Source organism: Gorilla gorilla, chromosome 7 (genome assembly GCF_029281585.2).
Source record: "Gorilla gorilla gorilla isolate KB3781 chromosome 7, NHGRI_mGorGor1-v2.1_pri, whole genome shotgun sequence".
Taxonomy (NCBI): Eukaryota; Metazoa; Chordata; class Mammalia; order Primates; family Hominidae; genus Gorilla; species Gorilla gorilla.
The window spans coordinates 38,831,267-38,840,214 of NC_073231.2; the positions used below are offsets into that span (position 1 = coordinate 38,831,267).

At 38.9% G+C, this 8,948-nt stretch overlaps 1 pseudogene; it reads left to right on the forward strand.

Moving 5' to 3' along the window:
• On the forward strand, window positions 1-813 carry LOC101147863 (ferritin heavy chain-like; annotated as a pseudogene).
• Window positions 814-8,948: the final 8,135 nt, after the last annotated feature.

The window sequence follows — 8,948 nt, forward strand, 5'->3', positions numbered from 1 at the left end:
GTCTGTCACCTCTTCACCGCCCCCTCGGACCGCCCCAAGGTCCCCCCGCCGCCGCTCCAGCGCCGTCGCCCAGCCGCCTCTCTTTAGTCGCCGCCATGGCGACCCCGTCCACCTCACAGGAGCGCCAGAACTACAACGAGGACTCAGAGGCCGCCATCAACTGCCAGATCAACCTGGAGCTCTGTGCCTCCTGCGTTTACCTGTCCATGTCTTATACTTTGACCACGATGATGTGGCTTTGAAGAACTTTGCCAAATACTTTCTTTACCAATCTCATGAGGAGAGGGAACATGCTGAGAAACTGATGAAGCTGCAGAACCAACCAGGTGGCCGAATCTTCCTTCAGGATATCAAGAAACCAGACTGTGATGACTGGGAGAGCGGGCTGAATGCGAGGGAGTGTGCATTATATTTGGAAAAAAATGTGAATCACTCACTACTGAAACTGCACAAACTGGCCACTGACAAAAATGACCCCCATTTGTGTGACTTCATTGAGACACATTACCTGAATGAGCAGGTGAAAGCCATCAAAGAATTGGGTGACCACATGACCAACTTGCACAAGATGGGAGCACCCGAATCTGGCTTGGCAGAATATCTCTTTGACAAGCACACCCTGGGAGACAGTGATAATGAAAGCTAAGTCTCAGGCTAATTTCCCCATAGATGTGGGGTGCCTTCCCTGGTCACCAAGGCAGTGCATGCATGTTGGGGTTTCCTTTACCTTTTCTATAATTTGTACCAAAACATCCACTTAAGTTCTTTGATTTGTACCATTCCTTCAAATAAAGAAATTTGGTACCAAAATAATTAATAAATAAAAAATTAAAAGAAAGAAAGAGAAGGCATTTAGGTTTATTTAACAGTAGAATTAATGTTGAATATTTCCTGTCTATAAGTTTGGGAAAATCATGTTTTATTTGAATAAGTCAATTGACAACCTGAGATGGAAAATGAAATAATAACAATGATAACAGCTGTTGTTGAGTCTTGCTAAGTGTCAGGCACTATGTTTAAACTTTCTATGCATAACTTCATTTTCTCTTTGAGATTAAACTGAGACTCAGATAGGCTAAATGGTTTCCTTAAAGTTCCTCAGCTAATCAATACCAAGGCCAGACTTCAAAATAGGTCTTAATTTCTGGAGAAGCATGCCAGAATGCATCTCCAGAAATCAAGAAAATAATTATTAGAGTTTCTTTTAGAGTCTTTTTATGTAATAATGAATATGATAAATAAATGCATTATTAAAACTACTAACCTGAACTTGTAAAGCCTGAGAAATCCACCCTACATGAACTCTCATGCCCTGAACTGATCGGAAAGATTACTTTTTGGAGCTGTAGATTTAAGAAGCAGAAAACAGCTGGGTGCAGTGGCTCATGCCTGTAATCCCAGCACTTTGGGAGGCCAAGGTGGGCAGATCATTGGAGGTCAGGAGTTTGACACTAGCCTGACCAACATGGTGAAACTCCATGTCTGCTGAAAATACAAAAATTAGCCGGGCATGGTGGCACATGCCTGTAATCCCAAGTACTTGGGAGTCTGAGGCAGGAGAATTGCTTGAACCTGGGAGGCGGAGGATACAGTGAGCCGAAATTGCACCATTGCACTCCAGCCTGGGTGACAAAAGCAAAACTCTGTCTCACATAAAAAAAAAAAAAAGAAGAAGAAGAAGAAGAAGAAACAGAAGCAGAAAACAACCAAATGTTGATTAATTGTGTTGTGGTGGCACCTCTCACCATGGTATCCCATCTACACAACAGTTACCACAGAGCTCTTTAAGGACACTCATGCTCCTCTCACTTATTTCTGATACTTTAGTGAAGAAAGTATCTTCTGGGCCTAGCATATGATAGACTATTCCCAAATTCTAATTTCCTTAAGATTTTGGATTCCTTCTCTATGTCAGACCAAGGAAATTCTAGAATCTCAGTCTCATTAAATATCAGTCTGCTTTTGAGCCCAAGTTTCAACTAACCAAGTCAATTAACCAAGTAAATTGTTAGAGATAAATTGTTAGAATAAATTGCTAGCTGCACAAGCTAACAATTAAATGAAGAGTCTCTGGTAAATGAAGTCATATGAATAAAGTTGGACTAATGAAGTGTTGTAGTTTGTTCTCCTTGGTTTAATATCCTTAGAATCCACTCCAATGTGTATTACCCAGATCTCTGTCCATATAAATGCACATCTTTAAATTCTTTTAGAGTATAATGTTTCCTCCAGGGTCAGACCTTACCCGTGTCCTCCTAGAACATGGGGAGATCTTATCCAATTTTGGTTGTAGTTGCAGTGAGTCCTAGGGAGAAAGGCACCTTCTTGCAAGGCAACTGCTCCAGATAAGGCCATCAAGCAAAAAGAGTTAGTCTTTTCAGACACTGAAAGGCAGTTTGCTTCTACTGTCAAGAGAGGCTCAGAGTGATTCTAGAGCTCCAAATTTTCAGCTTCTTCTGTGATCACCCAGATGTCCCCATTCCAAGTGTCATTATTTCACTCTTTCCCAGTGACTGCCCTAGATTTCAAGTGAGAAACTTAGTGAAGACGTGAATTCAACTTACATTGTAACTCTACCCCACACAACTAAATTTTGCATCTCATTGTCAGCAAAGTCAGCTCTGCCATTATAAAAATATTAATTTTAGGTCCTTGCACATGCTTTCTAGTTCTCTGAACATGACTTAAACTGAGAGTATAATGGTATGAGTTTGTCATTTTCTTTGGATAAGAACTCCACAGCATTCAAAAGAAGTCATTCCACTCCATTCTTGCCTTCATGGACAAGTGCTACAGCCATCAGGATACACACTTCATCACAATCAATACACATAATAATTAGGCTAACTGTGATGCCATTACCACTTCATTTTCTATTAGCAAGGAGCTCAACCCTACTTTGAAGACCAAGGATGCAACCAACTTAAACCACAAATCTCATCTGCTATGGTTTGAAAGTTTGTACCCACTAACACTCATATTAAAACTTAATCCCCAATGTGGCAGTATTGAGAGGTGGGACATTTAAGAGGAGATTGAGTCATGAGGGTTCTGCCCTCAAGAATACATTAGTCCATTCATGGATCAATGAATTAATGAGTCAGTGAATTATGGTGGCTTTGTAAGAAGAGTATGAGAGAGCTGAGTTAGCATGCTCAGTCCCCTCACAATGTGATGCCCTGCACTGCATCAGAACTCTGCAGAGAGTACCCACCAGCAAGAAGGCTCTTGCCATATGTGATCCCATAACCCTGGACTTCCCAGCCTCCATAACTGTAAGAACCACAGAAGAACCTGAATAGCCAAAGCAATCTTGAGCAAAAAGAAGAGGACAAAGCTAGAGTCATCACACTATTTGACTTCAAAATATGCTGCAAGGTTATAGTAACTCAAAAACAGACACATAAACCAATGGAACAGAATGGAGAACCCAGAAATAAATCCATTTATTTATAGCCAACTGACTTTTGATAATGGCATCAAGAATATTCAGTGGGGAAAGGATAGTATTTTCAATAAATGGTGCTGAGAAAACTATATATCCATATGTAGAAATCAAAAACCAGACCCTTTTCTTTCACCAAATACAAAAATCAAATCAAAATGGATTAAAGCCTTAAATGTAAGACCTGACACTATACAACTACTAGAAGAAAGTATTGGAGAAATGAATTGGCCTGGGCAAAATTTTTTGGGTAAGACCATAAAAGCACAGGCAACAAGTACAAAATTGGACAAATGAAATCACATCAAGCCAAAAAGCTTCTGCATAACAAAGGAAGCAATCAACAGAGTGAAGAGACAACATACAGAATAGGAGAAAATATTTGCAAACTGTTCATCCATCAAGGGATTAATAAACAACTTATCTATGGAATCCAAACAGCTCAACAGCAAAAAAGCAAATAAACTGATTAAAAATGGGCAAACCATCTGAATAGACATCTCTCAAGACATCCAAATTGGAAACAGGCACATGCAAAAATGCTCTGCATCACTAGTTATTATGGAATGCAAATCGAAACCACAATGAGATATCATTTTATCCCAGTTAAAATGTATGTTATCAAAAAGACAAAAAAATAACAGGTGCTGGTGAAGATGTAGAGAAAGGGGAATGCTAATGCACTGCTGGTGGGAATGGAAATTAGTACAGCAATAGTGAAAAATAATATGGAGGTTCCTAAAAATTAGATCTAAAAATAGATCTACTATATATTTCAGCAATCTCACTGCTGGTATATATTCAATAAAAAAGAAGTCAGTATATCAAAAAGATATCTGGATGCCCATGTTTATTGCAGCACTATTCAAAATAGTCAAGATATGAAATCAGCCTAAGTGTCCATCAATGGATGAATGGATAAAGAAAATGTGGTATAGATGCACATTGGAATACTATTCAGCCATATAAAAAAATAAAATCTGGTCATTTGCAGCAACACGGATGGAACTGGAGGTCATTATGTAATGACCTGTGCCTGGAAATAAGCCAGGCACAGAAAGACAAATATCACATGTTCTCATATGTGGGAGATAAAAACGTTTATCTCATGGAGGTGGAGAGTAGAACGATAGTTACTAGAGGCCGAGAAGCGGGTGGGGGTGATGAAGAGATATTGGTTAATGGGTATAAAAATACAGTTAGACAGAAGAAATAACTTCTAGTGTTTGATAGCACAGTAGAGTGATAATAGTTAACAATCATTTATTGTATATTTCAAAATAGCTAGAAAAGAAGATTTTGAATGTTCTCAACACAAAGACATGGTAAGTATTTGAGGTGACAGATATCCTAAATACCTTGATTTGATCGTTGCACATTATATATATGCATGGATCAAAATATCACATGTACCCCATAAATACATACAGTTATGTATCAATTAAAAAAAACCTGAAAACAAAAATTCCTTTTCCTTATAAATTACCCAGTTTCAGGTGTTTTGTTATAAGCAACAGAGTGCACTCAGACATTATCTTTAAAAACTTACTCCTAGTACTAATTTCTTTATCGCTCTGGGTTCAGTCAGGACTTAGAAACCATACTAGTTATATTATGTAATAATAGGGAGAATTTAATGTGAAGATTTGTTAACAGGCATAAAAAGCTTAAATGGCATAAAAAGAACATTAAGATTTCACACAAGTAGCAACTTCAGAAAGCAGATGACACTTAAGAATGTGTGTGTGTGTGTGTGTGTGTGTGTGTGTGGAGACAGAGTCTCTCTATGTTGCCCAGGCTGTTCTTGATCACCTGGCTTTCAAATGATCTTCCCACCTCAGCCTCCCAAAGTGCTGGGATTACAGACACAAGCCACTGCGACCAGTAAGAGCTGAAATTTAGGCCTCAGAGGAGGCACTGCTCCTATGGGGCCCCATCGGGTTGGGTCTGAGATGTATGAGAACAGGAAGAAGGTTCCAGATGGTTTGTGCTGGTTTCTCTGAGGCAGTGCCATGAGGTTGGCTCAGAGACAATAAAAAATTGTGAGCTGAAATTAATTGCAGCAACTGTAACCTACTGCTGCTGGCAGCCTAAAGAAAGATTGTTGAGGTCATGCTGATGGGAGCAGAAAATATGACACTTGAGTAAAGCTATGAAGGCAGAGAGAAAATGAGCCTGGCATATAACTCAGAGGAGGGCATTCTAGGCAGAGGAAAGAGACTGTATAAAGGCCCTAAGGTAGGAGCATGCTGTGATTGAAGACAAGAAAGATATTAAGTGTGGCAGGAGTAGACAGAGCAAGGGAGAGAGTAGCATGAGATGAATGCAGAGAGATAATAGTAGAGACAGATTAGGGTGTGCCTCATAGGCCATTGCAAGAACTTTGGCTTTTACTCTGAGAGAAATGGGAGCCACTGGAAAGTATTTAGGGGACGAGCGACATAACCTGATGTACAGTTTAAGGGAGTCATGGCTGTTGGGTTCAAAAACTCAGAAGTAAGTCAATTAGGAAGTCTTAACAGTATTCTAGGCATGTGCTGATGGTGCCTTGCAGTGGGGATGAGTGGAGAGAATGAGAAGTAGTAAGACTTTCTAAGTTAGAGCTACAGAATGTATTGATGGATTGGATTTGAAAGCAGGAGAGAGTTAAGAGTGATTTAAAAGTTTTTGGTCTTAGATCCTAGAAAGCTGCATGTCATTAAAGGGCATTATATCTAAACTATGCCAAAACGATTGTCTGATTTTATAAGTACACTGAAAAACTAAACAACATGAGACAGAACCTATTGAACTCATCTTTAAAAAGTGGCTAAGTTGATAACCTGTTTGCCTAGAAAACATTAGAGACTTCCCTTTCTAGCCAAGATGGGGTAAAAGGGGCCAGATTTATCCTTCCACCTGAAACAACAAAAAATGGACAAATTATATGAAAATTGTTTTCAAGACAAAGGATATCACCCAAAAAGAACAGTGATTCCAGAGAGAAGAAAAACAAATGAAATCAGCTCATTGCCCCAGCCTCTTAGTACACCTTTAGGAGTACCAGCCCCAGCTCAGCCACCTGCTCTCTCCTCTGAAGTCTGAGTCCCAGCTTTATAGGACCCCTCCTCCAAGCTTTTGCATTCTAAAACTCCGTCCCTTTCTTTTGCTCCTGCAGCCATATGGGTAGTAGCTGAGTCCTGCTATTACTCCGTGTTACCTCTGTGTTATTTTTTTAGTTCTCCAATACCAGCTTCAACACTTCCTTGTTTTAAAATCTCTGATGTGTGATTTTTACTTTTCTGACTGGTATAAAATGCTTACGATGTGTCAAACAATGTACTAAGTCACTTACGCTATCTTAAAAATTTTTAGTAAAACACAATTTGGTAGATAAAAACCATGCTTATTTCATAATTAAGAAATTTATGTCGCAGAGAAGTTAAATAATGATGCTTATAGTACTTCCAGGATTGCAGTCCATTTCACTGTAAAGGCTTCATCTCACTGTAAGTGCTCCCTATCAATAAGGAACACTGTAACTGGACAAAGGGCTTTGGAAAAAAGAAAAGTGAGGCTTTTGGCATTACTTCTAGGATTATGGCTAAAGCCAGGATTATTTCTATTTGCTTTAAAAATTTCATTTGAATGACTTTTTAACTAGAAAGCAACTCTTCCATATAAAATGTATGAAGAATATATATTTTCTTCCACATAAAACTCTTTCCATATAAAATATAAGATATAAAAATGCATTCCAAAGCTAAGAACTGGTAGCAATCTCCTCCATGATTGGATGATCTACTCTATTTTGGTAACTTCCTAATCATTTACCTCTGGTAGATATTGAAGGCTGGGGAAGGGATAAAAGATAAGCTGGCCTCAAGAATTCTGTAAATATTATTCCAATGCCTACAATGAAGTATTACGAATCCTTTTTTGCTTGATTTTTGGTAGTGGTAGTTTGGTGACCTTTGAACACCAAGAACAAGTTTATCAAACGTGGAACACAGAAGTTCTTACATGCAAGGTACTAGATTTAATACTTGGCAACCTTTGTCTATTCTCTTGAGGGCATCTAAAAAGTGTTTCAAAATAATAAAGTCCTAGAAGGCCACTACTTGGAAACATTTGGGTAACTTAGAACAGTTCAAGTCTGCATCATTTTGAATCTAGATTCTAGCTACTTTCTTCCCTTGTGATACTGCTCTTTGTTTTGTTTTTGTTGTTGTTTTTTCTCCTGGACAGTTACTGACCTAAGATTCCCAAATCCTACACAAATATAGAAATGTAGAGAGTTGGCATATTGTGGCATTGAGGGTTATAGGCATACCCCTTTTCAATTCTCTATTCCAGCACCTGCTTCCTTTCCCACTACTCCAGGACTGACAGGGGGAAAAAGCTCTGTTCTTCACCACCTCCTCACATTAGAACCTCAAAGACATTTTCTTAAAGAACAATGTTGTAAAAATGGAAGATATGCATTACTGAAATAAGCTTGTATTAATGCTACACTGCATGCATAGATGAGCTAAAGAAGAATGTTGGGACTGGATTCTAACCATGATACAGTCACAAGGATTCAATTTACCCTCATCCCCTAAGTGGCTAGAATACTAAACAAAATATATGAAGAAGCTATTTTCAGATATTGGAGAACAGGAGATGCAGGAGGATCATGATGCCTTAGGAAAGTGTAACATTGGAGGTGAACCTCCACCATCCTCCCAGCTTTCTGCCTTGGGGCTTATCCCCAGTGGCCATGCAGGGAGCAGGGTTACAGGAAGAGCGCAGTGGCCTCACTGAGGTGAGGAGAGATATTGAAAGGAAGAGATTCTGGAGAGGAAGATAAAATCTGTGGGATAAAGACCTCCAGAAATAAGTATGGAGAGTCTTCTTTATTCTTGGCGAAATCCCTAGCTGTGCATGCATAGAGTAAAACTTCAATGAAGCCGTGGAAAGAATGACCAGAGGGCTGTCAACTGAACAATTCCTGGGGCTTATACAGGGCAGAGAGTTGTTGAATCTGTGGCCAGAGTGGAGATGGTCAGTACTCAACTGGGGCATTCAGAAGAGACCTCAGAAAGGTATTGTCTTGGTACTAGGGCTGAACTACATTTGAGTAAAAGCTACACTAGACCCACCTTAACAAAGCTTAAAAACAAGCATTGGAAAGAGAAGCTTATCTGCAAGTAACTTAGATTCCTGTCAGCACAAAGACCAATGCTATTTAAAGGAAGACAACAAAAATCAGACATTCAATAATATTACAGTCACAATGTCCAGGCAACCAGTCCAAAATTATTATACAGGACAAGAAGCAGGAAAATGAAATCTATAATCAGAAATAAAATCTCTTAATAGAAACAGACCCAGAAATGACAGAGATGATGGAATTAGCAGACACAAATTAAAGCATATAAATATGCTCAAATGCTCAGGGATTTGATGAATTTGAGCATAATGAAAAGATAAATGAAAGATAAAAGTCCTAGAAATAAAAAAATACTATAACTGAAATGAA